The sequence below is a fragment of the Elephantulus edwardii genome, unplaced genomic scaffold (assembly GCF_000299155.1).
Source record: "Elephantulus edwardii isolate Elephantulus edwardi_28Jun2011 unplaced genomic scaffold, EleEdw1.0 scaffold00209, whole genome shotgun sequence".
Classification (NCBI taxonomy): domain Eukaryota; kingdom Metazoa; phylum Chordata; class Mammalia; order Macroscelidea; family Macroscelididae; genus Elephantulus; species Elephantulus edwardii.
This window is the reverse complement of record NW_006399959.1, coordinates 2,513,029-2,521,087: the sequence shown is the minus strand read 5'-3', so window position 1 is coordinate 2,521,087 and position 8,059 is coordinate 2,513,029.

The window sequence follows — 8,059 nt, the reverse complement described above, 5'->3', positions numbered from 1 at the left end:
ACCCACTTACTTCCCAGCTCCACCCTCCACCAGGATAACCCTTATCCTGGTACCACACTACTTTGATTAATGTAAGTTCTGCATTGTTTGAAATCAGATGGTCTGAGTTCTTCTACAGGTTCTCTTTCCACAATTGTTTTGACTGTTCATTATTATTTTTGTTTTAAACTCATCCTTCAAATATATTAAAACACGGTTAAATTTTAAAAAAATATTTACCCACATTGTTACCATTTACCATTTGCCATTTGCCATTCATTTGTGTAGATTCATACTTCCAAATAGTATCATTTTCTTTCTGCCCAAATAACCCTTCCCCCCTTTCCTTGTAAAACATGAATATGGGGTATTAAATATTGTTACATAAAGAAAAGGCAGGCAGTAGACTTTGTGTAATGGATGTGAAGTGAGCTTCAGGACACAGCAGTCAGCCAGGTGTTCCAGGGAACCACCAACAGTCTACAGTGGAGTGGGCTCATCTTTGTCCTCTGTCTTCCAAAGGTTTCAAACAGCTTAAATGGGAGCTGAACATGATGACTGGTCCTAACTTTTGCTGTTAAGCCATTTTTCTTTATCTCGCTCTCTGATTTCATACATTTCTGACTGTTCAATGGGTTTGTAATAAACTTCCAAGAGAAACTTCTGGCTCATTATTTCTCTGAAATCTTGGTTTGTGTTCATTTTATTAAAAAAAATTGTTTCAAAAAATATCCATAAGTTTGGTTATTAAGATTCCTTTAAAGATTCTCTTTGCCAGTGGTTCCATGGAGTGGACTATCCTGAAACATGGACAACTGGACAGGCTCTCTGAATACCTTTTTAAAGATTTATTGTAGGACACATTTAAAACCCAAAACAGCTGTTATGGAGCTCACTGACTTACAACAATCCTGCATGTCACAGTAGAACAATATGAGTAGGATTGACAATAGCTGGGATCTTTGGGAAGTACTTCTTTCTCCATGTCTTTGGAGCGATCTCTGGGTGGATCCGAACTGCCAACCTTTTTGTAGTAGCTACCACTCAGAAACTCTATTATATAGCTCCTAGCAGTTGATTCTTCTTTTCATTTGAATATATTTATTTTGCCTTGGTTTCTAAAATATATTTTTAAAATTTTTTATTGTAAATTGGGTGATTTCCAAAGCAAATTGGTTTCCCCTTCTACAATTCATACACATTCTGTTGATGGCATTGATACACTCCCTACTGTTCTGCATCACTCATACCTCATCCTTCCAGTCTGTTTGTCCTTCCCATCCTGCCTCTGAACTCCTGTCATTTGGCAACTGCTGCCCTTCTGATCTCAAATGGTAATTGTTCTAAGGAGGGCATACTTTCCAAGTTGAAAGATATTTTTTTCAACTTAAGTACCAGCATTGTTGTAGGTTGTGGGGATACAGTAATGAACAAAAAGAACAAACATTTCTATCTTTATGGAACTTGTATCTTAGGATGAACTAATAAAAAATAAAACAGATTTTAGAGGGTAATAAGTGGAAAAGGTTCTGAAATTTTAAACTAGGTAAAGAGAAATAGTGAATACAAGGGTAAGCAAAAGACCATCAATTACAAACTGATTTACAGACAAATCCTTTACAGGCCCAAACAAGTACACACCTTAAAGTTTGAAACTAGTTTCACAAAGTTAAAGGTAAGGGAAGTTCTTGAATGGGTTAGATATTCAATATTAACTGTTACTGAATTTTTCTTTAGACCATAGGTGCAATAGGTCATACTCATTTAAACATATGTACCACCTTTGCCATAGCCATATATACACCTATAATATAATATGCTATATTATAATTAATGTAATGGTAAGAGTTTTATATTATAATTAATGTAATGGTAAGAGTTTTATATATAACTCTTCTCCCTGAACCTGTACAGTAAATAAACCATACTTTTGCTGATAAAAACAATTCTAATTGTTTTTCTCTCAGCACTTCAAAGATCTCTCTGGATTGCAGTCTAGTCTCCTGCCATTCTTATCTTTATTTGAATGTACTTAATGTGGTTTTAAAAATCTGCTTCTTTTAAGAGTCTCTTTAGCACGAGTTTTCATCAGCTTGATCAGAACATTCCTTGGTGTGGTTTTCTTGTGTTTATTAGGCTTCTTGAATCTATAAACTTGTCATTTTCACAGTGTTTGGGAAATTTTGTATCTGCAGACATTTCTCTGTACGCGCCTCTCTCTGGAATTCCAATTACATATGTGTTCGACTGTTGACAGGACAGTGTTATTTTCAGTCTTATCCCCACCTCTGCTTTATTTGCAATTTCTATTGCGATGTCTTCAAGGGCACTGATTCTCCACTCCCACCCCCAGTGTCTCTCTTATGTTAATCCAGACCAGTGTATTAATTTATTTTATTTTATTATTTTTCTGTGTGTGTACCATTAAATAGGATCTGACTGGTATAGGAGGAGATTGCCCCTCCTTCTCCAGCAGAGCATCTGGTGGATTCGAACCGCATACCTCTGGGATTGCAGTGCAGCTTCTTGCCACTAGGCCATCAGAGCTCTCTCTAATTTTAGTTGTTGCATTTACCAAGTGTAGACGTTCCCACTGGATCTTTTTCCACCTTCCATTTGTCTCTTCATCATGCCTATATTTTCCTCTCTTATTGATATAGAATATCTAGTAGATTCCAATTCATAGCATCGCTTTAGGACACAGTAGAACTGTCTCATCGGGTTTCTGAGGTAATGATGTTTATGGAGGCAAACTGCTACATCCTTCTCCTTTAGAGTGACTGGTGAGTGTGAACCTCTGATCTTTCTGTTTACCAGCATGGTCTTTTGTTTTCTTCCTTTTAAAAAATATGAAGCAAATGTATAGTAGCTATTTTATAGTCCTTAGTCTGATAATTCCTTTCTATCTGTACTTTCTAGGACAGTTTCTTATTTTTAAAAACTTATTTGAGTAAAAGTCTACAAAGCAAATTTGTTTTCCATTCAATAATTCACACATATTTTACAATAATTACAAGCCCCACAATGTAAATACTTTCCTCACTTCCTCCCTGATTCTTTTTAAAAATTATTATTATTCTTTTTTTAAAAAATAACATCTTATTGAGATTTTAGAGAAAGTTTACGTTTTGGGGTAGGTTTCCTTTTGACAATTTCTGCAGAGATTGTTCAGTGATGTTGTTGTTGTTGTCGTGTACCTTCAAGTAAGAACCAACCCACAGCTGACATTCTGGTGGGTTTTCAGAGGCACAGGAGGAGATTGCCCATCCTTCTCCAACAGAGCAACTGGCGGCCTCAAACCGCGTGCCTTTGGGGATGCAGAGCAGCTTCTTGCCACTAGGCCACCAGAGCTCCATTTTTTATTATTATTATTATTATTATTATTATTATTATTCTTTCCAGTCATCCTTCTTGTAACTTCCTGCCTTCTGGGCTTTATCCCTTTAAACAAAGAGCAAATACTACCTTTTGGATCTTATGCAGTTGATTGGTTGACTGGTCTAAGTAGCTCCCTGGTGTTGACCTTACAGACTTTTTTTTTTTATATAAGTTGAGCCATGGGAGTGAGGTCTATTCCAGGTTTAAAGGATCTAAGTAAATTTGTGTTGATTCATTTTTCTTATGAGGTTACCTCTTCCTCCTTTTTGCTTGCTTGGTATAGCAATTAGCCACTTATTGCGCCTTAACTCCAAATCTACTCTCCCTTGCCTGCTTGTGATGCTATTACATTACTCTCTGAACAGCTAGCCTGATACTGATGTAGAAGGTGTCAGTAGAGGGTGCTGGAGAGACATTGAGGAAGGGGCTAGGTCTGGGTTCTGTTCCTTATAGCCTATAGGGACACCCACCAGTGACTAGGAAACACCATGTCACATGGTTTCCAGCTGCAAGTTTAGCAGGGCTCCCTCATCAGGGGTGACACCGGCACCCTGCAAGCTAGCTCCAGGACACTTCTTCGTGTTTTCAACCAATAGTGCCCCTGCTGACTCCCAGCAAGTCCCCATCACTCCACACAGAGCTCTCTAGAGAGATGTGGCCATTTGGGGTCACAGAGTAAACTGCTGCAGACTACACCCCACCACTTACCCAATACAGACATTTCTATCACAGCTGGTACAGATGGACTGACAGGAAGGTCAGGCACCAAGCAGAGTCTGTTCTGCACAGTTTGGCAGTTTTCTCTGTGCCCAGGGCTTGGCCTTCTAGACCCACTCGGAGAACTACTGGGCCCTCTCAACTCTGGCCTCATTCTCCTAAGGACAACTGATAGGTGACCACACCTCCAGATCTGAGCCTTCTTTCAGGCATGGCAGTCCCCTCCCCAGTTTTGTTGGTCACATTCCAGAACCAATGTGGCAAAGATCAGACTGAAACCAGGGAAGGTGACCTGACCCTCAGATGTCCCTGCAGCAATTGCCCCACACTTAGGAGCCTTACCCTGGGCTGTATTGAAGGAAAATAAGAAACTGGTGACAAGTTCTGGGCAGGGGCTGAGTGCTCTGATTACACAGACAGGGGCTGAGTGCTGACTGCCTAGACAAGCTCTAGGTATGGTGGTCGGGAAAGGGGTTTTGAAGACAAAGAGACCCTGGTGAGGGAGGAGCTGGGAGTCCAGAGTAGGGATGGGAAGCCAGACGTGGGGCATGAAATCAGGCATCCAGGTAGGGAGAGCTGGACAAGTGGCGGGAGTCGGAGGGGGAAGCCAGACATGAGGGAGGAGCCAGGAGTCTGGAGTGGGAGGACGTGGGGGTTGCGAACTGGGCATCGGGTTAGGGAGGATCCAGATGTGGGGGAAGCGGGCAGTCTAGGATGGAGGGACCTGACTGGGGAGGAGCTAGGGTGAGTGGAACATGATGTGGGGCGGGGAGCCAAATATTCAGGGTGGAGGAAGCCAGGCATCTGGGCTAGGGGGAGCCTGGCATCCAGGGGTGGAGAGCCGGGACGTAGAGGTTAAAATCAGGGTGGATGAGCCACATGGCTGAGTTGGGGAGCTGGGGTATGGGAAGGGGGAGGTGACATGGCCCATGAGGTGATGGGAACAGGATGTCAGTAGGTGGAGCTGAGAGAATGCAAGATCACAGGTGGCACAGGTCTGAGTTGACACCACAGGTTCTCGGGCCAGCACAACTTGGGTGTAGAGAAGTGAGGGCCCAGGGCAGTGACCAGAAAGAAGGCAGTGAAGCCTCTGAAGGTTGCAAGGCTTCAAACCAGGCAGCTGAGGACTCACCACCAACCATGTGCGGCCTCCTGCTCCCATGACAACGGGCCACTGAGCCCTCAGTGCTTGTCCTGGCCCATCTTAGGGGTTCAGGCTGCCACATCTTTCTCCTTTTTAAAAAAAAAAATTATTATTATGTGTGTGTGTGTGTGTGTGTGTGTGTGTGTGTACCGTCAAATCAGATCTGACTGGTACAGGAAATTGTTCCTCCTTCCCCGGCAGAGCATCTGGTGGATTCAAACCGTGAGCCTCTGGGATTGCAGTGCAGCTTTTTGCCACTAGGCCACCAGAGCTCCCCTCACATCTTTCTCCTAAAGAGCAATTTATGGATTTGAACTGCCAACCTTGTACCCCCAGGATACAACACTAAACAATCTGTTTATGAAGAATATGAGCCCAAACATTTTGTAAGAATCTCCTGGCAACACACTAGACCCTAAGAAAAAGATGTGTTGCCCTGGGAAAATCCACTGTCCGGGACTTCTTTAAAGTGCTAAATAGCAAGATATAGATTTACAGAGTAAGGCACCCCTGAACCAAGCCAAGCTAATTCCTTTTTTTTCTTTTTAAATATTAAACACAGACATTTTATTGTCTAAACTTTTTCATCTTTACAAAACAGAACCCAAGGGGAGCTCTGGTGGCCTAGTGGCAAGAAACTGCACTGCAATCCCAGAGGTACGTGGTTCGAATCCACCAGATGCTCTGCTGGAGAAGGAGGGCAATCTCCTGTACCAGTCAGATCTGATTTAACGGTACACACACAAAAAATAATAAAATTTTAAAAAAAAACAGAACCCAAAAAGTAGTATCAAAATCACCCGAGTTTATGGAATCTCTGCTCCAGTTTTTATTTAAGTCAGTGTCTAAGAAGCTGGTGTCCATGTACACACATTACCACCTAAATACGGTGACTATGAAGCAGGCGTCCACTAAATACATGCTGATTTCCCTTGTGGTCACATGCACTTGAGGGATTGGTGGGTGGTTTCTTTTTACATTTGTGATTTTAATGGAAGTTTATACAAAGATTGGCTTTTTACTCATTCATTATTGCACATTTTCCTCCTGCCTCCTCCTTTTCCCCTCCTCCAGTTCCCTTTACAATGCACCTCGTTCCAGATTGTTGTCATACATATGCCTAATCATACATTCCATTCAAACAGTTCTTCCCCTCATCTGTTCCAATGCAGTATTATCTATCCATTCTTTTCCTATTCCCCCCACCCCCAACTCCCCATACTCTTTTATAGTAGCAGTGTTATGCAGTATTTGTCCTTTTGTGACTGAGATGACTGAGCTATTTCCCTCAGCATAACATCTTCCAGGCTCACCCACCCGTGTTGTATAAATGTTTTACTAGTTCATTGCTTTTCAATGCTGTATAGAATTCTATTGTGTGAATGTACCATAGTCTTTCTATCCATTCATTTGTTGACAGGCAGTTGGGCCACTTCCATCTTTTTGCTATTATGAAGTGCACAGCAATAAATATGGGCGTACATACATCTGTTTTGTGTCGTGGCTCTGGTTTCTTTAGGGTATAATCCTGGTAGTGGAATTTCTGGGTCATTTGTTATTTCTATTTCCAACTTTTTTTTAAGGACTTAAACATGTTATTTAATTTGTAAGATATATAGCCAAATTTATTTCTAAAATATGTATTATACAATGTATAATGTATATTATATAATACAAAATTGTATATGTGTTGTATATTGTATAATGTGTATACAATATATAATATTATATGTGTATTATATAATGTTGTATTTTATATATTACAGTATTATTCACTGTCCAACTTTTTGATGCATTTGAAGCAATTGAAAATACTCTAGCTTAGATCAAGTGCACCTTAATCTTTAAACTGAATCTGTGTTCTTTAGCACTTTTAAGAGCCAATTGCTCTTAAGCATGAAGGAAATGTCAAAGAGTGACTTCTTTTACAGGAGACCTTTATTTGAAGGAAAAATGTGCGGCTAGAGACCCTGGGATAGTTTGTTGTTGTTGTATGCCATCGAGTATTTCCAACTTTTTGAGAAAGCGCCAGACTGCCTTACAGTGGTTGTATCAGGGCACTGATTTTTAGAGCCAATCTTTGTCCAACAAAGCAAACACATTTTGCTCAGTGGCATTTTCTGTTTGGAAAAAACTCACACAAACACTGGGACAAAAAATACATATTGGCTTTGATTCGAACCAAGTCATCTGAGATTCCAGTTGCCCTGAAAACATTTGTGGGGCATAGTAAGTACTCGTTATACCATATGATGTCCAAAGTAGTTACTGCATTTCTAAGAAAAACAGAATTTCATTCAGAGGATGCCCAGAGGTTAGTCTACATCACAGTTTCTATATAATTTCTCTTAGCTACTATGTCATTTCTGATTTGGATTATGGTTCCCTCAAGCAGGGCCATACTATTGAAACAAATGTTTTATGCTCATAACGAACATACCACTTCACAGATCCATTTGCATTTTTTTACTGCATGGTTTTTTAAATTTTTTTATTTTATTTTATTATTTTCTGTGCATGTACCGTCAAATTAAATCTGACTGGTACAGAAGGAGATTGTCCCTCCTTCTGCAGCAGAGCATCTGGTGGATTTGAACTGTGCACCTCTGGGATTGTAGTACAGCTTCTTGCCACTAGGCCACCAGAGCTCCCTCCATTTGCATTTTTTACAACACTGCCCTTGCTTTATGGGCCTCTTATTTTAGAGGGCCTGCATCCCTCAGGATTTTGTGTGGAGAACTATCACCGAAGATCCAGCTGAGATATCACAGTTCCCTTAATATTCACATCTGAGATGTTACCTTGTCATGCCAACTGTGCAGTTTAGTCAGAAAGCTTCGG